This window comes from Gorilla gorilla, chromosome 5, assembly GCF_029281585.2.
Source record: "Gorilla gorilla gorilla isolate KB3781 chromosome 5, NHGRI_mGorGor1-v2.1_pri, whole genome shotgun sequence".
NCBI lineage: Eukaryota > Metazoa > Chordata > Mammalia > Primates > Hominidae > Gorilla > Gorilla gorilla.
In genome coordinates, this window is record NC_073229.2 from 122,847,404 (window position 1) to 122,870,326 (window position 22,923).

A 22,923-nucleotide genomic window follows, 5' to 3' on the forward strand; every position below is an offset into this window, starting at 1 on the left:
GAGCACCATTCAAAAATTAAAACAAAAGCCTCACCAAACATCACAAGATGTTTAAACAAACAAACAAGCCTCACCAAAATCACAAAGGAAAACATCGACTTTTGTAATCAATCTCACATCACCCTCATTATCAAGAGACACTTCCTGAAGGTCCACCAAGGTTGGCTCTGTGCAGGGTCTCAGGGTAACAAGGACACTTTTGCTGACCTCTAGGAGCTTAGAAAAGAAATTAGGGAGACAGATATATATGTGAAAATTATTAACATGGAAGCTCTAAAGTAAAGCAGTACAACTATGAAAGCATTGGAAAGAAAATAGAGATACACATTTTTGAATCTCAAATTCATGAAGGTCTTTCTAAGCTTGCCATCAAAGACAGAAACCACTACTAATAATATTTATAATGATGATTTATATATTAATAATAGCAATAATAACAATTGTAGACTATCAGTTCCCCACTCTGAGAAGACACAGGCCTTCACGTGATAGCAAAGGGAAGCCTAGGTCATCCAAATCCTGAGCCAACCCCTTATGCATCTGGATAATTCCTCTGCCTTGTCCAGCCCCAAGTTTCTGATGTAACAATGTCAGCTGGGCAGAAAATTGGCAAGAGGAATCATGAGTATTCAGCGCCCCAGAAACTCTCAACCTGCCTGCTTGATTTACACATTTATTCCAAACCAAACGTACCCCCTGTTCTTGCTTTTGACTCCACTCCACTTCAACCTTGGCATATTCCCCTTGTGGTAAGCTCCACCAGCCTGGGCAGCCCCCCAAGTGCTACCTGCTGCCTTGCCCCAAGTTGGCTGTTACAGCCTCCTCTATAGATGATCTTTTCATCATAACAAAGGCATATTCTGTTGTCCCAGATTTTCTTTTATGAAGCCTGGACAGTTCGCCCTTAGAGATTCTCCTAGCTGGTTTTCTTTCAAGTATGTACACACCACATTTTGCTTCTGTGATTAAAATGTTCAAAGTATCACAGGTTTAATTTCTATTACTGCCTATAGATGCTATTAAGTTGACCTCAATGTTTTCCACTCTCCTTGTACTTTTTGGTCCTGGTATTTTGTGCAGCTTTTGTTTCCCCAGATGGTTAATTCTACTTATTTCTAAAATTCTCTTTGAAGTTGAACTTATAAATATATTTTAATTGCCATTTTCTTTGTCATATTTACCCCCTAACAACAACAATAGTTAATACTTATTGACTTATATATATATATGGTACCTGGCACTATTTTCAAGATTTCATGTGTATTGTTATTAAATGTCCATAATGAGATAGGTGCAACTGTAATTTCTATATTACAGGAAAGGGAATTAAACAAAAAGAAGTTAAATAACTTGCCTATCACCACACAGGAAATAAGTGATAGAGACAGATTCAAACATAGGCAGCATGATTTGAAAACTTGAGCTCTTAAACACTACACTGTATATAAAGAAAAATATTGATAACTAAAATTATGTAAATATCTAAAACTCTCCTAATGGCCAAATATAGTAACAACAACTCCAACTTGTTAAAAAACAAGCAACAAACTGAAAAAATCATATAATATATATTTTAAAAATGTGTTAACATATAAAGAGCCCTTATAAATCAATGAAAAGGAAAATGGCAATATCCCTACAGGAGGTGTGCAAAAATGGCAATTGGCAACCCCCAAAAGAGTTAAAAGAAAATTTACAAATACACACATGAAAAGGTTTTCCTAATTCTACCCTCTTCCCAGGTCATCTTCTCCTCACCCACAGACCATTAATCAGCTATATACAGATAACTTTCAGAGGTCTATCTTCAACCTCAGGCTCTCTCTATGCTCCCCACACCCAGCTATCCAATTACCTACTCAACATTCCCACCCATACATCCCAAAGAAATCCATAACCTGGATCTCTTTCAAGGGTTGCTTATTCTCTGGGAGGGGACTATCATCCATCTTGTTGCATGCACTGAAAACTGTAGACTTACTTTTGACATTGCCTCCCTCTCACCTTTCATACCCTGCCTATCAGCAAATACTGACTTCTTTGCCTCCCTCTTCCTTCTCAAGTCTGTCCTCTTACCTTCTCTCCACAGCCACCACTCTTGTCCAAACAACCATCTTTCACCCAAAGCTTGTAACCCCTTCCATTGGCTCTGACATCCACTCAGACCCCATCAGTGCATTTCTCACAGTGAGGCCACAGTGACCATTTTAGAAGCACCAATCCAACCGTCATCCTCTCCCCTACCACAGACAACAATCACCTTGGTAGATTCCCATTGCTCTCAGGATCACGCTCACAGGTCTGATCTTTGCAGTCTCGCCTCACACACCTGGCCCTGGCTCTCTGCACTCTGATCACACTGGTCCTCAGTCCCCAAACTGCCCATCTCTGCCCTCTAGACACCTTTGGGATCCTGCTGGCTGTTCATCCCCCACACCTTCCCCTTTCCTTCAACCCTTTCTCTCATAGCCCCCTTACCACCCCATGACAATGACCGAGATGTAATCCGAGATGTAATTTTCTTTTCTTTTTTTTTTTCTGAGATGGAGTCTCTCTCTGTTGCCTAGGCTGGAGTGCAGTGGCACAATCTCGGCTCACTGCAACCTCTGCCTCCCGGGTTCAAGCAATTCTCCTGCTTCAGCCTCCTCAGTAGCTGGGACTACAGACACACACCACCACACCAAGCTAATTTTTGTATTTTCAATAGAGATGGGGTTTCACCATATTGGTAAGTCTGATCTCGAACTCCTGACCTCAGGTGATCCACCCACCTTGGCCTCCCAAAGTGCTGGGATTACAGGTGTCAGCCACCATGCCCAGCCTAGACAATGACCCAGATATAATTTTCTATTTCACTAATTATTTAATTAATGTCTAGGTGTCTGTTATGGGTTGATTGTGCTCACCAAAAAGGTATGTTGCATTATTCCTGATCCCCAGTGCAGCAGAATTTGATCTTACTTGGAAACAAGGCCATTGCAGATATCATTGGTTAAAATGGGGTCATACTGGAGTAGAGTGGGGCCCTAATACAATATGACTAATGTCCTCTTAAGACATTAAGAAGACATTCATGTGAGACAGACGGAGAACACAATGTAAAACCAGACGATTTGAGTATGCATCTACAAGCCAAGACATGAAAAGATTGCTGGCAAAGCAATGGACACGAGAAACAGGCAAGGAAAGATTCCCCCGCAGGTTTTGGAGGAGTATGGCCCTGCCAAAACCTTGATTTCAGACTTCTGGCCTCCAGAACTGAGACAATAAATTTCTGTTGTTTTAAGCCACCCGGTTGTGTTACTTCGTTATGGCAGCCCTAGGAGACTAATAGTCTCCCCGCAAACTCTAAACTCCATGAAGAAGAAAACTGTTTTTTTCTCACTACTGCTTCCCCAGGTCATAGCACATGCCTGGCACACACTAGGCATTTAAAAGACATTTGAAAATGAGTGAAACAAGTAAACTAATAAATAAATACATGACAAAAAACTTCAATGCCACTTGCAATCAACAAAAGTGAAATAAAACAACAATTCATTTGTAAAGATCAAAATGTTGTCAATACCTTAGTTTTCATCAGAATGGGGAAAAGGACACTCACAGAGTTGTGGTGAGAATTGGATAAATGGACATTCATATACTGCTGCTGGAAGAATAAACTGGTACGACCTCTCTGGAAACTATTATATGTATTACAGGCCTTTAAAAAGCTTATACACTTTGACCCAGGAGTTACACTTCTAGGAGTTTATCAAAAGGAAAAATGTACAAGTATATAAGATGTGTGTATAAGAATGTCCCCTGGAGCTGTGTTTATATAAGAGAAAAATCTTTAAAAATTAAAAATAACCCAAATACCCAATAATGATGCATAGCTTGAGTCAATTATGGTCATCTATATTATGGAATACTATAAGGCCACATTGAAAAATAATTATCATCTATATTTGTAGATATAGAAAACATAAAGGGGTTTACTAAACAGTTTGCATAGTATAGTCAAATTTTTGACAAACAAATATCTGTGTATCAACATAAAGTTAAATCTAGAAGTATAAATGCAAAAACATTAACAGTGGCTTTCTCTAGGTAATGAAATTATAAATGACTTTGAATTCGTCCTTTATTACCTATGTGTGTATGTATGTGGGTGTATATATATATATAGGTATATATATGTGTGTGTACATATGTATGTATATAGGAAGGATGAATTTCTGTAATACCCCTTACCTTTCCCTATCAGCAAATATGACTTTTTTGCCTCCCTCTCCCCTTTCAAGTCTCTCTCTTGCCTCCTTTCCTCTCTGTATTATAAAAAGAATACAGGCTTACTGAAAAATCTTAGACCATATACACGAAAATAATGTATAATTGAAATTGTTATAGAAATTGTTATATAATTTCTATAATTCATCCTTCATTATTTTTGTGTATATGGTCTAAGATTTTTCAGTAAGCATGTAGTCTTTTTATAATGAAGAAAAAAAAATAATTTCCAGACAGGTAAGTAATAGCACAAAGTATTACATATGAAGTGTCAAATGAGTGATATAGTTCATGATTTGCAAGCATTGTCTTCCGTGCTCTCTGGATTTCAGTGTTAAATATGCTAAAATGTTTACCCATTTTCCCAATGCAGGACTATTATCCCCAGTCAATTGAAAAGGGCTCAGAAGCAAAGATCTGGGCTGAGTGCCTTCCTGGGGGATTTATAGCAACTCCCCAGGCTAGCTGTGGGGAGAACCAGAAAAGAGATGGGCCAACCCACCCAGAGAAAGCAGCTCATACAGCACGTGGCTCCCAAGGGAGAGAGAACTGGGATGCATGCTTTTCCAACCCAGGGAGCCAAGGCTCGGAATGGGAATCAGGCCAGAGAGAGACCCAGAAATGTCCATTTGTGAAAAGTTTTATTGCTAATATTACTGCCAGTTTGTCCTTATGTACTTTTCAGGCCCCCAGTTGGTCTTCTTGTTCATACGAAAAGGTCAGAGATGATTCTTAATGCTTCACTAATGTGGAATTCAACAAATGGACAGTGGTGAACTGTCAAAAGCCTATAAACCCCAGAGACTTCTTATTTACATGTATATCTTTGTTATCCTGGGCACGTTCTCCCAGTCCTCAAAGGAACTATAGTGTCACCGCAGCTGGCAACAGCCAAAGCTCCTGGTTGTGGAGCCCAGGCCTTGCCAAGATTTAGCCTGGGACAGCAGGAGAATCTGGCACTCCTAGTAACATGCCTGCTGCTTTTCTGGTTCCCCCATTTCCTCTAGTATGGCTTTATGCAATACAGAGAAATTATTTTCTCCTAATATTTGCTGAAATTGGAAATGACACAACTGTGAAGTAAATGCTGTCAGAGGGGCATTTCAGCTATGCTTAAATTAGCACAAAACCAGAGAAACAGCTTCATTTGTGGACCTTCTCAAGTGAGGAGTACAACAAATATTGCCTCACATACAGAATAACTGGGGATGAGTTACCTGAAACTTGGACTTTTTCTTCTGAAGGAAAGGGATGGTCTGCTCTTGATTATTGCTTGTCATCTCTTATCTACCAGCATGCTCAGATCCAGAAGCAGCGTCCAGTATAATAGTGCTCAATAAATATTTGCAGCATTGAATTGAAACTCACTTCTGGAATTCCTTTCTTGCTTTGATGTGAAGTGTACCTTGTATTTCATACAAAATTAAAAGAACAAAAAAAATTGACTTGATGATCCAGAAGCATCATTTTCCCTTTAACAGACAAAGTCCAAGCACCAGGGCCAATTTCTGTCTTGCTCCTGATTCATGGTGAGCAAAACTGCCATGACATGATCCTGCTCTTGTCTTCCTCACACTTACTCTCTGCTCCACCCTCAAGAGCAGCCAAGTTGCACGTGGCTGCTAACAACATAAGGGCTTTTTTGATCTCTTGGTCCTTTCTATGAATTGAATTATCCTCAACTCTGTCTCCAATTTTCAATTTCATCAAAACTCATCGAGCCATAGTGGGCTGTTCTGTGCGTGTGAACAGCAGGCTTGGCAAAGCTGACGTGGGCTGGTATATGACTGTCAAATATACCTGAAATGCTCTGATGACTTTTCTTATTTTTAATATCAGATTTACAGAGTAAGCTATTTAAGATTCATCTCCCTATTTATGCCATAAACAGTTTCATTCCTGACACCTTTCCAGAGGATGGTTCTATGCAGTGCCCTTTTAGCAGAAGGCCCTGCAGCCTAAGCAATTTTGGTCACAAAATCAACTGTGCTGATTCAATTAAAAGGACACCTGTGAGCTTTTTGGTTTTTTTTTTCTCCTTTATTTCTTACAAAATGCTCAAATAAGTAGGTTAAATTATCTGTGTCTGAAAAAGAAGGTAAAACTCTCTTGTTGGCTTCTTCCTCTATTAAACTGCTTTAATAGAAACCAACTTTCATTCTGTACAGTGTCCTTCATCCAATTAACAACCTCACACCATCAAAATTCTTCTCATAATTAACCAATAGCTATTACTTCCCCGAAAAGTCACCCCAATTTACTTACTCGTCCTGTGTACTTCTACACTTTTCTTAGACCTCATCTAAATCAGTATCAGAGAGCATAAAAGGTTGTTTTCCGAAGCACTGGGTTATTTATTGGTGGTTCTTTATGGCAACTTCCTGTAGCTTGTCGGAGTGCAGGCCTGCACTTGGCCAATTACCACAGGTGAAACAGACCAATGCTCCTAAAGAAAATTTGATAAGCTTGGTTTCTCCTTTCTATTACCTTTTGGTTAGAATTTCACAGGGCTTAAATCAAGCAGCATCTCTTAGGCATTTCAGAGCTGTTCCTTTTTTATGAGCACAGGGGAAAGGGCAGGGAAATGACAACTCTAATCAAATTCAGACTTCACGCAATTGACGATCGGTGGGTTTTCACATTTGGGTCTGGACTGTTTGTTCAGCTTCAGTGTCAGGCCCGTGGATAACAGTGGCCAATAAAGCGTAAAAGCATATGTCCTGTAACATTGCTTCTACTTGTTATCCAGAGGACCCTGGAGAATCACGGAGAATAATGTAATTAGTAGGAATGTGCCATTGTACAGGAAGGATGAGACGAAAGAAGACAAGTTTATTTCTGCATATAAGTAACTTAAGTACAGCTTAATCCAGCTGCCCAGTGGACCATCGAAAACCCTTTCACTCCAAAATCAGGAGCAGTGGAGTCAAGCATTAAAGCTAATTGAGGGGCAGAAAAATGGAAAAGGTTTTTGTGGCTTAACCAGTATATCTGGGTAAACACTGCATCCCTGCCAAAACATTTTCATCTGTGGCCTCTTGGAAGTGTTTCATTAGCATCGGTGTGTACTGGGCAAAACAAAAAAATGCATTTGGTTTTACAGTCAGAGAGTACATTTTGGGAGGAGAGGAGGAACTTAAAATAATATAGAAGAAAGTTGAAAGGCGCTATCATTACTAATAGCAATGGAGTAATAATAATACCAGCTACTACTATGTGCTGAGGTTGTACATTAATGTGCCCAGATTTTGCACACATATTCCATCTAATCTTCACAGGAGCCAGATAAAGCATGTTCTTTTGCTGTGCCATTTTATAGATAAGGAAACTGAAGCTGTATAAAGATAAATAACGTGTTCAGGCCACAGCACTGGTATGGGCAGAGGCAGGAATGGACTCCAAAGCCACACAATGAATTACGACTTCTCATTTTCTTGGTTACATCTTAATTTATAGGGAGTTTGTTTGTTTGTTTTTTGACACGGAGTCTTGCTCTGTCACCAGGATGGAACGCAGTGGTGCAATCTCGGTTCACTGCAACCTCCACTTCCCGGGTTCAGGTGATTCTCCTGCCTCAGCCTCTCAAGTAGCTGGGACTACAGGTGTGTGCCATTATGCCTAGCCACTTTTTGTATTTTTAGTAGAGACAGGGTTTCACCATGTTGGCCAGGAGGGTCTCGATCTCTTGACCTCATGATCTGCCTGCCTCGGCCTCCCCAAGTGGTGGGATTACAGGCGTGAGCCACCGCCTGGCCTTATAGGGAGTTTTTAGAAATTAATCTCTTGCAATGAAAATTTTTTCTTGAGGTAGGAGCATTTCCACAATCCTACCAGCAAAAATACTGGCATGAGAAAAGTGAGGATGAGCCCAATTCATAAAGTTTTTGCTTTCAAGCTACCATAGGAGAACAAATTGCCCTCAACGCTCTCCCTAAATCACTGTGACTACGATATTTATCCCAAGATCCCCCCTCTGACATTCTCATCTTCTCTCCACTTCTATCTCTCAGGAAAATTACTATGATAAACTTTATATCTTTCATGTTCACCATTAAATGCAAAGAAACATGTTTGGTAGTGATTGTATTTTCCTCCACAAGAGCAACCTCTTTGTAGATTTCTCTCAACTTCCTGATACTCCCTCCTTCTCTTTTCCCTTTATTATTTTCTCTGCCACACTGTTTCTTGCTGTTTCTTTTATTTTTCTTTTGTGAAACCATGACCCCAAGAGACTGGATACGCAATGCATTTATTAAGTTGATCTTTAGTCTATCCACTCTCCTGGGACCATCCACAGTTGTTTGCTTGATTTTTAAAATTACACTCTTGGTATAAATTTTTACCAGGGTTAAGGTGTCTGGGAACTGTAAATGTATGAGGTCACCCTGTTTTTAGGTATATTATTTTTGTTGTTGTATTTATTGTTTTTCTTTTTGTGATTACTGTTATACAAATTTCAAAAGAGGAGGGGAAGTGAGAAGGAAGTCTATGAAGAAAAGAGACAGGGTAGTTTCTAGAGGGTTGGAAAGATAATCTCTGGGGCAGCACCTTAAAATTCTGATTTTACCCATTTCTCCCTGTTCCATGCATAACCCATCTGTCTGACATTCCACACACTCAGACAGAGTACTGAGGGTGGTACAAGGTGTCAACAAGATGATTTCATAAACAAACTCCTCTACAGTGAGATGTGAATGGGTGTTACCAATAGAACATAGGTCAGAGAAATACCCCTCAGTTCTCTCTATCCTGCTTTGCTTTATTAATATGAATAGTATTAATAGTGTTCATAATGACTCTGAGAATAGAGATTTCTCCAGGTGTAGGTCTATGGCAGCAATAGTCACTTGTTCACAGGTGCAGTCTTCTCTGTAAGCATCTGTCAGATCACTTCCATCTAATGGTTCACAGTCTGATGGTTGACTTGTCCTGTTCTAAAGTAATGAATTCTAACAAAAGACCAAACCTTTCTTTGACACTGAATTCTTTTTACCAATACTTCAGGGATAGTTTGTGGTTTGTGACCATAGGATGAACTCACAACCCCTATTTCCAGTTTGGAGATCCCTTCAGGATCATTGAGGGTATTGAGCCAAGGCCAAGAACACACTTCAGTCTAAAATTCTAAAGAAGAAAAATCCTTGTTCTGCAATAGTTGCTAGTCTCTAAAGTTGGCTCTGCCATGAGCCATGCCTCCTTGATTAATATCTTGGTTGAAACCCCTACCTCTTGAATCTGGGATGAGCCCTGTGACTCACTTTTGACTGGTACAAAGTGGCAGAAGTGATGCTGCATGACTTTAGAGACTAAATCATAAAAAGATCCTCAGCTCTCACATGGGTCTCTTAGAATTCTCATCCTAGGGGAAGCCAGCTACTACATAGATCTGACTGCTCTGAGATCACCTGCTTAGGACAAGCACAAGCTAGCCAGATAGAGGGACTATATGGTGAGAGAAACATACCTGGCCAGTCCTAGCTGTTCCAGTGCTCTTAGAGGAACTGCCATCTTGGATGTGCAGAGCCTTCAGATGACTCAGTCCTAGCCCTCATCTGACCTGCATGAGACCCTGAGCCCAAAGCTCATTCCAAAATACCATGAGAGATAAAAATAAATCATTGTTCTACACTAAGTTTTGTAGCAGTTTGTTACCTAGCAGTGGTTAACTAATACACCTGCCTTTCATCAGAGCTGGTTCCCAGATCCAACCTGGGCTCAGAATGATTGTTCCCTATAGTCTCCTTTCAGTTCCATAAGGATTCATAGCACATTAAGTTCTACACTGGACTCTGGCAAAAAGAGCTCTGTGGAACTCCCCTATGGCAAGGAAAATAAAGGTCCAAAGGGAGCCATTACAGGATACTGAAGTTAGCCTCACTGATCCTCACTCACACACACACACACACACACACACACACACACACACACACCTTTTTTTTTCTTTAGCAAATGTCCAAACCAGCAGCCTGGAAAAATGGTATGTATTAAAACATCAAAAAGTAAATCAAATATTTTGAGAAAAACAAGGCAATAGAGTCATGATATCCCAGGATTGTTCTTCTCAATCCAGGATTTACAACTCCTGCTCACATCTACAGCTTAGAATATATGATTGCTTGTTGACAGCATCATCATCAGGAATGGAATAAGAGCTGTGCCTGCTAAGAGTTCATGTAAGACACCTGCTGATAGAAAGCTATTCACCATGTGGTACTTTCTGCCCTTTCAGAGGATCAAACCATGAACCCTCCAGCTGACTATCTTTAAATATCTTTTATACGAGTTGAGGCCAGGTGCGGTGGCTCATGCCTGTAATCCCAGCACTTTGGGAGGTCGAGGTGGGCGGATCATAAGGTCAAGAGATCGAGACCATACTGGCCAACCTGGTGAAACCCTGTCTCTACTAAAAATACAAAAATTAGCTGGGCATGGTGGTGCGTACCTGCAGTCCCAGCTACTCAGGATGCTGAGGCAGGAAAATCGCTTGAACCCGGGAGGCGGAGGTTGCATTGTGTCAATATTGCGTCCCTGGGTGACAGAGCAAGACTCTGTCTCAAAAAAAAAAAAAAAGGCAGAGTTGTCTATTAATAAATGACACAAACATTGGGGCTTGGGGGGTTTTCTTAAACTATTTGCAAACAGTAACTGAATGTAAATAAATGAGCATGGCACACATCAAATGCTCAATAAAATGTTCATTCTTTTTTTTTTTTTTTTGAGATGGAGTCTCGCTCTGTAGCCCAGGCTGGAATGCAGTGGCGCAATTTCAGCTCACTGCAAGCTCCGCCTCCCGGGTTCACCTCCAGCTAATTTTTTTGTATTTTTAGTAGAGACGGGGTTTCACCGTGTTAGCCAGGATGGTCTCAATCTCCTGACCTCGTGATCTGCCTGCCTCAGCCTCCCAAAGTGCTGGGATTACAGGTGTGAGCCACCACACCTGGCCTAAAATGTCCATTCTTTAACTTCCCTATGAAGAGGTCATATTCATGTGTACAGTGCTCTGCATAAGCACAAAACACCCTGAGGACTGAGTGATGGCAGATAAAGGGTACTAGCAGGTTGGGGAGAGTTTACCCTCTGTAAAGCAAAAAATAATATGACCAACACTTTGCAGTTTCAGAGGTTAATAAAATCTACTTGCAAATGCTCTTGTCTTACTTGCACATAGAGTGCATTCTAATATAACTGACACTCATATGTTATTACACATCTATGTGATTGTACTATTCTTATTTAGCTGAAAAGAAATCAGGGCACACTCCAGGGTATAACATCTGCAGCAGAAGCCCATATGTGCTGTTTATTTTTATGAATCAAGCACTGTGTTTATAGTTACTTGCTCTTAATCTGAGCCCTGAACTAGAATTCTTTCTTTTGAAGATATCTAGTTAATTATAAGAGCACACAAACTAGAAAATAAAATGTATCCCCGAAATATTATGATGCACATTTGTAATCTGTGTCAAAAACAACTCATGTATTTCTTTTCATCTATAGGAAGAAAAAGCAGTCATCTATATTAGAAAAAGGGTAAATATTGGATTGGAATTTGGGAATCTACTATATTTAAACTGCTAGCAAATTATGACAACTGGATCCCCCAAAATATGTCCATTTATTTAACATAGATTCATCTCAATTGAGTAGAGACTAAAATTACCAGTGACAAACTAATGATTTGATGATTTTTTAAAAGATATATATTTTGATGATGGAACAAAAATGTCATTCAGCAATGAATCTTAACTTTTGTTTTGGCTTGTTTCCTGCTGGTTAATGATTTCTAGTGGCTCACACTATATTGATTCTAATTTTTTCTGATTTAGCACCATTCTCTAAGCCACTCTACCCCTTTGGTAGAATTCCTTTTAATTAACAACATATCAGCAAGACCCTAAGTCCCCATCATGCTGATTTTCTCCAAGGAGGAAAATTCGGTCCCTCAGTCATGGATTCCACTCACCTCCAGTCAGGTTCTAAATGTGCTTTCAAATAGCTGTTCCACAGTCCCCATAGGTGTCTGTACTTGCCAGGCACATATCCTGATTTATTTTTAGTCTGAAAATTTAGTCTGGATTATAAGGAGAACTGAGAAAGACTATGTATCTAAACTTTTCACCACCACTAAAACGTTAAATTCTAAACTCAAAACCAAAGTGAGGGGAATTAACTTTTAAAATATTGGCTTTGTTTTTTCTTTAATTTTATAAGTACTCAAATATTTTTATAATGTAAAAATTTCTTTTGAACAATTAATAGCATGTTTACCTCTTGCTACAGAGCCTTGATATTCCCAAATAATTTCTCAGGATTATGTGATATAAAGATTTTCGGTAGGAGGAGCCAAGATGGCCGAATAGGAACAGCTCCGGTCTACAGCTCCCAGCATGAGCGACGCAGAAGACTCCTGATTTCTGCATTTCCATCTGAGGTACCGGGTTCATCTCACTAGGGAGTGCCAGACAGTGGGCGCAGGCCAGTGGGTGCGCGCACCGTGCCCGAGCCGAAGAAGGGCGAGGCATTGCCTAACTTGGGAAGCGCAAGGGGTCAGGGAGTTCCCTTTCCGAGTCAAAGAAAGGGGTGACAGACGCACCTGGAAAATTGGGTCAATCCCACCCAAATACTGCGCTTTTCCGACCGTCTTAAAAAACGGTGCACCACAAGATTATATCCTGCACCTGGCTCGGAGGGTCCTACACCCACGGAGTCTCGCTGATTGCTAGTACAGCAGTCTGAGATCACACTGCAAGGCGGCAGCGAGGCTGGGGGAGGGGCGCCCGCCATTGCCCAGGCTTGCTTAGGTAAACAAAGCAGCTGGGAAGCTCCAACTGGGTGGAGCCCACCACAGCTCAAGGAGGCCTGCCTGCCTCTGTAGGCTCCACCTCTGGGGGCAGGGCACAGACAAACAAAAAGACAGCAGTAACCTCTGCAGACTTAAATGTCCCTGTCTGACAGCTTTGAAGAGAGCAGTGGTTCTCCCAGCACGCAGCTGGAGATCTGAGAACAGGCAGACTGCTTCCTCAAGTGGGTCCCTGACCCCTGACCCCCGAGCAGCCTAACTGGGAGGCACCCCCCAGCAGAGGCACACTGACACCTCACACGGCAGGGTATTCCAACAGACCTGCAGCTGAGGGTCCTGTCTGTTAGAAGGAAAACTAACAAACAGAAAGGACATCCACACCAAAAACCCATCTGTACATCACCATCATCAAAGACCAAAAGTAGATAAAACCACAAAGATGGGGAAAAAACAGAACAGAAAAACTGGAAACTCTAAAAAGCAGAGCGCCTCTCCTCCTCCAAAGGAACGCAGTTCCTCACCAGCAACGGAACAAAGCTGGATGGAGAATGAGTTTGACGAGCTGAGAGAAGAAGGCTTCAGACGATCAAATTACTCTGAGCTACGGGAGGACATTCAGACCAAAGGCAAAGAAGTTGAAAACTTTGAAAAAAATTTAGAAGAATGTATAACTAGAATAACCAATACAGAGAAGTGCTTAAAGGAGCTGATGGAGCTGAAAACCAAGGCTCGAGAACTATGTGAAGAATGCAGAAGCCTCAGGAGCCGATGCGATCAACTGGAAGAAAGGGTATCAGCAATGGAAGATGAAATGAATGAAATGAAGTGAGAAGCGAAGTTTAGAGAAAAAAGAATAAAAAGAAATGAGCAAAGCCTCCAAGAAATATGGGACTATGTGAAAAGACCAAATCTACGTCTGATTGGTGTACCTGAAAGTGATGGGGAGAATGGAACCAAGTTGGAAAATACTCTGCAGGATATTATCCAGGAGAACTTCCCCAATCTAGCAAGGCAGGCCAATGTTCAGATTCAGGAAATAGAGAGAACGCCACAAAGATACTCCTCGAGAAGAGCAACTCCAAGACACATAATTGTCAGATTCACCAAAGTTGAAATGAAGGAAAAAATGTTAAGGGCAGCCAGAGAGAAAGGTCGGGTTACCCTCAAAGGGAAGCCCATCAGACTAACAGCGGATCTCTCGGCAGACACCCTACAAGCCAGAAGAGAGTGGGGGCCAATATTCAACATTCTTAAAGAAAATAATTTTCAACCCAGAATTTCATATCCAGCCAAACTAAGCTTCATAAGTAAAGGAGAAATAAAATCCTTTACAGACAAGCAAATGCTGAGAGATTTTGTCACCACCAGGCCTGCCCTAAAAGAGCTCCTGAAGGAAGCGCTGAACATGGAAAGGAACAACTGGTACCAGCCGCTGCAAAATCATGCCAAAATGTAAAGACCATCGAGACTAGGAAGAAACTGCATCAACTAACGAGCAAAATAACCAGCTAACATCATAACGACAGGATCAAATTCACACATAACAATGTTAACTTTAAATGTAAATGGACTAAATGCTCCAATTCAAAGACACAGACTGGCAAATTGGAGAAAGAGTCAAGACCCATCAGTGTGCTGTATTCAGGAAACCCATCTCACGTGCAGAGACACACATAGGCTCAAAATAAAAGGATGGAGGAAGATCTACCAAGCAAATGGAAAACAAAAAAAGGCAGGGGTTGCAATCCTAGTCTCTGATAAAACAGACTTTAAACCAACAAAGATCAAAAGAGACAAAGAAGGTCATTACATAATGGTAAAGGGATCAATTCAACAAGAAGAGCTAACTATCCTAAATATATATGCACCCAATACAAGAGCACCCAGATTCATAAAGCAAGTCCTGAGTGACCTACAAAGAGACTTAGACTCCCACACATTAATAATGGGAGACTTTAACACCCCACTGTCAACATTAGACAGATCAATGAGACAGAAAGTCAACAAGGATACCCAGGAATTGAACTCAGCTCTGCACCAAGCAGACCTAATAGACATCTACAGGACTATCCACCCCAAATCAACAGAATGTACATTTTTTTCAGCACCACACCACACCTATTCCAAAATTGATCACATACTTGGAAGTAAAGCTCTCCTCAGCAAATGTAAAAGAACAGAGATTATAACAAACTATCTCTCAGACCACAATGCAATCAAACTAGAACTCAGGATTAAGAATCTCACTCAAAACCGCTCAACTACATGGAAACTGAACAACCTGGTCCTGAATGACTACTGGGTACATAACGAAATGAAGGCAGAAATAAAGATGTTCTTTGAAACCAATGAGAACAAAGACACAACATACCAGAATCTCTGGGACGCATTCAAAGCAGTGTGTAGAGGGAAATTTATAGCACTAAATGCCCACAAGAGAAAGCAGGAAAGATCCAAAATTGACACCCTAACATCACAATTAAAAGAACTAGAAAAGCAAGAGCAAACACATTCAAAAGCTAGCAGAAGGCAAGAAATAACTAAAATCAGAGCAGAACTGAAGGAAATAGAGACACAAAAAACCCTTCAAAAAATTAATGAATCCAGGAGCTGGTTTTTTGAAAGGATCAACAAAATTGATAGACCGCTAGCAAGACTAATAAAGAAAAAAAGAGAGAAGAATCAAATAGATGCAATAAAAAATGATAAAGGGGATATCACCACCGATCTCACAGAAATACAAACTACCATCAGAGAATACTACAAACACCTCTATGCAAATAAACTAGAAAATCTAGAAGAAATGGATAAATTCCTCAACACATACACTCTCCCAAGACTAAACCAGGAAGAAGTTGAATCTCTGAATAGACCAATAACAGGATCTGAAATTGTGGCAATAATCAATAGTTTACCAACCAAAAAGAGTCCAGGACCAGATGGATTCACAGCCGAATTCTACCAGGGGTACAAGGAGGAACTGGTACCATTCCTTCTGAAACTATTCCAATCAATAGAAAAAGAGGGAATCCTCCCTAACTCATTTTATGAGACCAGCATCATTCTGATACCAAAGCCAGGCAGAGACACAACAAAAAAAGAGAATTTTAGACCAATATCCTTGATGAACATTGATGCAAAAATCCTCAATAAAATACTGGCAAAACAAATCCAGCAGCACATCAAAAAGCTTATCCACCATGATCAAGTGGGCTCCATCCCTGGGATGCAAGGCTGGTTCAATATACACAAATCAATAAATGTAATCCAGCATATAAACAGAGCCAAAGACAAAAACCACATGATTATCTCAATAGATGCAGAAAAGGCCTTTGACAAAATTCAACAACCCTTCATGCTAAAAACTCTCAATAAATTAGGTATTGATGGGACATATTTCAAAATAATAAGAGCTATCTATGACAAACCCACAGCCAATATCATACTGAATGGGCAAAAACTGGAAGCATTCCCTTTGAAAACTGGCACAAGACAGGGATGCCCTCTCTCACCACTCCTATTCAACATAGTGTTGGAAGTTCTGGCCAGGGCAATTAGGCAGGAAAAGGAAATAAAGGGTATCCAATTAGGAAAAGAGGAAGTCAAATTGTCCCTGTTTGCAGACGACATGATTGTATATCTAGAAAACCCCATTGTCTCAGCCCAAAATCTCCTTAAGCTGATAAGCAACTTCAGCAAAGTCTCAGGATACAAAATCAATGTACAAAAATCACAAGCATTCTTATACACCAACAACAGACAAACAGAGAGCCAAATCATGAATGAACTCCCATTCACAATTGCTTCAAACAGAATAAAATACCTAGGAATCCAACTTACAAGGGATGTGAAGGACCTCTTCAAGGAGAACTACAAACCACTGCTCAAGGAAATAAAAGAGGATACAAACAAATGGAAGAACATTCCATGCTCATGGGTAGGAAGAATCAATATTGTGAAAATGGCCATACTGCCCAAGGTAATTTACAGATTCAATGCCATCCCCATCAAGCTACCAATGACTTTCTTCACAGAATTGGAAAAAACTACTTTAAAGTTCATATGGAACCAAAAAAGAGCCCGCATTACCAAGTCAATCCTAAGCCAAAAGAACAAAGCTGGAGGCATCACACTACCTGACTTCAAACTATACTACAAGGCTACAGTAACCAAAACAGCATGGTACTGGTACCAAAACAGAGATATAGATCAATGGAACAGAACAGAGCCCTCAGAAATAATGCCACATATCTACAACTATCTGATCTTTGACAAACCTGAGAAAAACAAGCAATGGGGAAAGGATTCCCTATTTAATAAATGGTGCTGGGAAAACTGGCTAGCCATATGTAGAAAGCTGAAACTGGATCCCTTCCTTACACCTTATACAAAAATCAATTCAAGATGGATTAAAGACTCACATGTTAGACCTAAAACCATAAAAACCCTAAAAGAAAACCTAGGCATTACCATTCAGGACATAGGCATGGGCAAGGACTTCATGTCTAAAACACCAAAAGCAATGGCAACAAAAGCCAAAATGGACAAATGGGATCTAATTAAACTAAAGAGCTTCTGCACAGCAAAAGAAACTACCATCAGAGTGAACAGGCAACCTACACAATGGGAGAAAATTTTCGCAACCTACTCATCTGACAAAGGGCTAATATCCAGAATCTACAATGAACTCAAACAGATTTACAAGAAAAAAACAAACAACCCCATCAAAAAGTGGGCGAAGGACATGAACAGACACTTCTCAAAAGAAGACATTTATGCAGCCAAAAAACACATGAAAAGATTTTCGTGTGCTCTTTCCTAATCTCCACTGACAGTCCAGCATTAGATTCAGACAATGCACTTGGGTCAGGTATTTCTTACTGAACAGTCTTGATAAAAAAACAATAGTAGTTTTTTTAATTTTAGTGTATTTTCTACTTATTATGCAACATAAAGTGATTTCTTTACAGAACTTTTTTTGAGGATCAAATGAGATCAAGTATATAAAAAGACTAAACTGCAAAACGGTCTATAGACAAATTTTTTTATATCGGCTTTTTCACATCACTGAAAATCTCAGGGTATGAGATTGCAACAGAGGAAAAAAGTAAAATTTAAGAAAAAGAAAATCTACATGAAAGCAGATTACAGGGCAAGAAGGCTGCTGGCCAACATGTGGTCAGAAAGAGCTTCTTCGAGTGTTTGGGCTGGCACAGTCTGGGTGTCTGCTAAGCATCCCCAGCTACAATGTGGAAACACAGCTTTGACTCCGTGGCCTCCCATCCCACCTGGCTTTCACCAGCCTCTGATCTGCTGCTTCACATAGAAGAAGGAACAGGCTTCACAACAAGTCAGGAGCCAACTAACATGATAAAGAGCACAGAAGGGATTTTTCAGCTTAGAAAAGTTTCTGTCATGAGACCAAGAAATGATAAAATGCAGTATCAAAAGAAACAGGAACTATGGGCTATCATAGTTCAGAAAGTAAGATTGATGATGCAAGGTCATATTTAACCTCTATTCAATTCCTTGAGGGTGTTTATTCTTATCTTTTATGATTGTTTTCCCTAAAATGTTTTTGGTATATATGCTTAATATTACAGAAAATGCCATTATGCTCATGTTCTACTGCAGTATTCATAGGTGGTAAACTATCAGAACTAAATTCAAGATGTGAGATTCTGCTATATCTCAGGTGACTACACTCACTGGAGGCTCAGCATCATGTAACTGGTCTCACCTACACCTACTAAATCCATTTCCTCAAAATCTCAGTCCCACTCTGGATTATTAGCCTTGCTGTCTCACATTGTACTGAAACCGCTTTGTTTGCAGTCACCTGGGACCTTCTAATGCCCCAAAGGTGCTATCCATTCAGTTATCCTTCTCAACAGCACTGCTGACTAGGCTTTCTCTACTGAGATTCTTGGTGAGCCTCTATGACATTATGCCCTCTTTATTTTCTTTCTATTATTCCCCATGCTAATTCCTGTCCTCTTCCTGCCCTCTTAAATGCCAATTTCCACCTAATTCCATTCCCCCATCTTCATATCTTTCTTCACATCTTCTTCCTCAGAAGCCTATCAAGCCGCAGGAATCTCAGGATTGGGATATCTAGGGTTGCCACTTAAATAGACTCCATTTATTTTTATCACTATGCTCCTTGGGACAGCTCTTTCCTTTGAGTGACTCAAAACACTTGCAAGCTAATAAACTCCAAATTCAAATCTCTTAAGTTTGATCTGTCATGAAATTCTGCCTATTAAAATTCTTTAACTTTTTAACTATCCTTTTTTCTCCTTTCCCATTGACACTGCCTTCATTCAGACCCTCTTCATTCCACCTTCATAACTAAAGTGGAATTATAACTAGTTCCCCTGAATTCAGCTTTTAGCCCTTCCAGTCACTGCATCACACCACTGCCGGAGCAGTCTTTCTAAATTTCTCCTCTGATCACATTGCTTTCAAGTTTAAATTGGCCAGAAAATCCGTCACCCACAGGATGGTACCCACTGGCTTTGGACATCTCCATGTGGATGTACTACATGGCAGCCCAAAGTTACAAGCAACATACAAGGCCATTCATAATTCAACTCCTGCCTCCCCCTGCAGTATTATCTTTCTCTCTCCCTCACATGCATGCACTCCAACCAGATCCCGTATATGCCATGCTCTCCCTTGCTTCTGTACCTTTTCACATGCTGTCCACTCTGCCTCTAATACCCTGTACCTGTTTCTCTGCTTGATTAACCCCTACTTGTTCTAAAACACAGCTCAGGTGACACCTCCTCCAGGAAGCTTTCCCAGCACTCCCTACTCTGAGCTGGGTGTCACCCCGTTGTGCTGCCATTCTACCACAAGCATAGCTCTCACCAGACTGTATTACATCGAGCGTTTACCTGCTCCTCAAGGATAGAGACGGCACTTCTGTGTCTTTGCATCCCAGAACTGAGCTCAGCATCTGATAAACTGTTCATACCAATCACTTGGTAAATAAATGAATGAATTAAACTGTAATTTCATTTGGTGGCCTTCAAATCTATATCCTGAGCCCTAAACTTTCCTTATAATACCATATTTTCAAACAACAGCTGTACATATCTACTTCTGTATACCACTGTCACCTCAAAACTCAAACACCTAAAAATAAATTTGTCATATTTACTTTGAAACAAGCTCCTCTCTGTCATCATTATTTGTATTCCTGGTACCAGCATTCTATCAATCAAGTCTCCTCAAAGCCTTCAAGTCATCCTCGACTGCTTCCTGCCTTCACCTTGCATATAAAGTATTTTTCCATATTCAGTCCACTCATTTTTCTGGATACCTCCACTTCCTTGCCCACCCTCACCATCTCCATCCGAGCTTTTCACATTGAACTCTGAAATGTTCTCCTTGCTGATTTCTCCAGGCTCTTCCCTATCCTGTACACATAACATGCAACTGCCAAATTTTTCCTAAACCATGACCTGCATTTCATCAGGCTGCTTTTCAAAAGTGGTCAGTGGATCCCTACTCTCTAAGGAATAAAGTTAAAACTCTTGAATCTGTGCTTTGCTCCAACTGTATTCTCTGAACTAAAGATGAGCTCCTTGGAACAGAAACTCAGATGTCTGTGTCTACCTCCTGTCCAGCACTTTAACACAGTTAGACCCTCGAGACACATTAGTTAAAGAGACATGCTTGGCTCCAGTCTTCATTGCTTTGGGTCAAATGCCCTCATAATGCGTTAGCCTACCTTTCCAAAACCACCACATTCTTTCACACCACAAGCACCTTCAGTTCGAATTGAATGAGTCTTCTCACTGTCTCCAGGAGGGATTCCTTTAGGTGGTTCTTATTGGCTGCTGCATCATGTGTTTTGGGAACTTTCCTGCCTCAATACTCTGTAGTCTCCTCTCCATCTATAGAAAGCATATACATCTTTCAAATCTCACTGTCCTGCATAAATACAGCTTCTAAATAAAAACAGAGAACTTCCAAAATTTGCAGGGAGGTCCCCTTGAGAATACAGTGAATAACTATCCATGAATGTGCATAAAAAACTACATGCTGTCTAGGAAATAATCAAGTGAAAGGATTAGAGTTAATAGTGTCCAGAGCTTACACAGGATCAGGAATAGTCCCTGTTCTCACAGCCAGCCTGGAAAACCTCACAGTTCACAATGCATTTGGTAGAGTACATGAAAAGGTCTTGTCTTAGTAGTGAGGAATAATTTGCCCTAGACCAAGCACTGCTCCAGACCCATCTAACAAATAAAAAGAAAGTCCCAAAAGGATCAAACTGTTCCACATAATATAACTGCATCCCAGAATATATGTAAGACTATTTTCAGAAATAGAAAAATATCTAGCACCTAATAAGCTAAAATTTACAAGCTCTGGCATCCAATCAAAAAGCACCCAGCATGCAAAGAAAGAGAAAAATATGACTCATAATGAGGAGAAAAATCCATAAATCTAACGTAGGTGTTAGAATTAACATACAAAGACATTAGAAATAGAGAGACCTAAATCACACTTGTAGAATAAAAATTGTAATGTGTTCAATAAAAAATGCACTGGGTATAGTCTTAGATTATACATTTCAGAATAAAAGATTGTTGAGCTTGAAGGAATGGTAATAAAAACTATCCAAAATGAAATAGTAATTTAAAAAATCTCTAAAATGAAATGCAGAGAGAAAAAGAGAGCCAAAACAATGAAGAGAGCATCAGATAAGTGTGGGACAACTTTAAGCGTATAATTAAAAGGGAAGACATAAAAAAAATTTGAAGAAATACTGGCCATTGTTTTTTCAAATTTGATTAAAAACAATAATCTCACAGATCAAGGAAACTCACAGAACCCCAAGCATAAGAAACATTCAAGAAATCTATACAATTACACATCATCATCAACTTGCTCAAAAATGGTGATAAAGGGAAAATCTTGAATGCAGCCAGAGAAAAATACATGTTATATACAGGGGAACAAAGATAAAGATGAGAACCAATTTCTCATTGACAAAAAAATGTAAAGGAAATCCTTCAGAAAGAAGAGAAATGATACCAGATGAAAAGAGGGATCTACATAAAGAAATAAAGGGCAGAGGAAATTGTAACACCATGGATAAACATATTTGTCTCTTATTACTTAATCTCTTTCAAACATAGCTGATTGTTTAAACAAAAATAGTAACAATGGAGTATATGGTTTAGTGTGTGTGTGTGTGTGTAAAATACATGACAACAACAGCACAAGATCTGTAGGTGGAAAATGGTATTATCATAAGGTTTTTATTAATATACATTCAGTGATACAATGTGGCTTGAAGATAGACATATTATACATTAAATATGTATACTATAAACCCTAGATTGAGAACTAAAATAAAGAGTTAATCTAATAAGCCAACAAAAAAGATAAAATAGAATGATTAAAAAAATTCAGCTAATCCAAAAGAAGACAGATAAAGGAGAAAAAGAAAACAAGGAACAGACAGTACAAACAGAAAACAAATGGCAAGATGATAGAGTTAAATCTAAATACACAAATATCCACATTACATGTAAATGGCCTAAGCACCCACATTCATATGCAAAAATTAAAATTGTAATTGAGATGCTTAGTCCATTTACACAATATGAATATGTATATATTTGTTTAGTTCTCCAATTGGATAAAAAGGCAATCCTCAACTATACAATCCCTATAATAAATATACTTTTCATATAAATGTACAAATAGGTTCAAAGTAAAGGAATTGAAATGATACACTATGTTAACAGTAATCAGAATAAAACTGAGTGACTATCACTCAGTGAGTAAATATCAGACAAAGTAGACCTCAAAGAATTCATATGGAGATT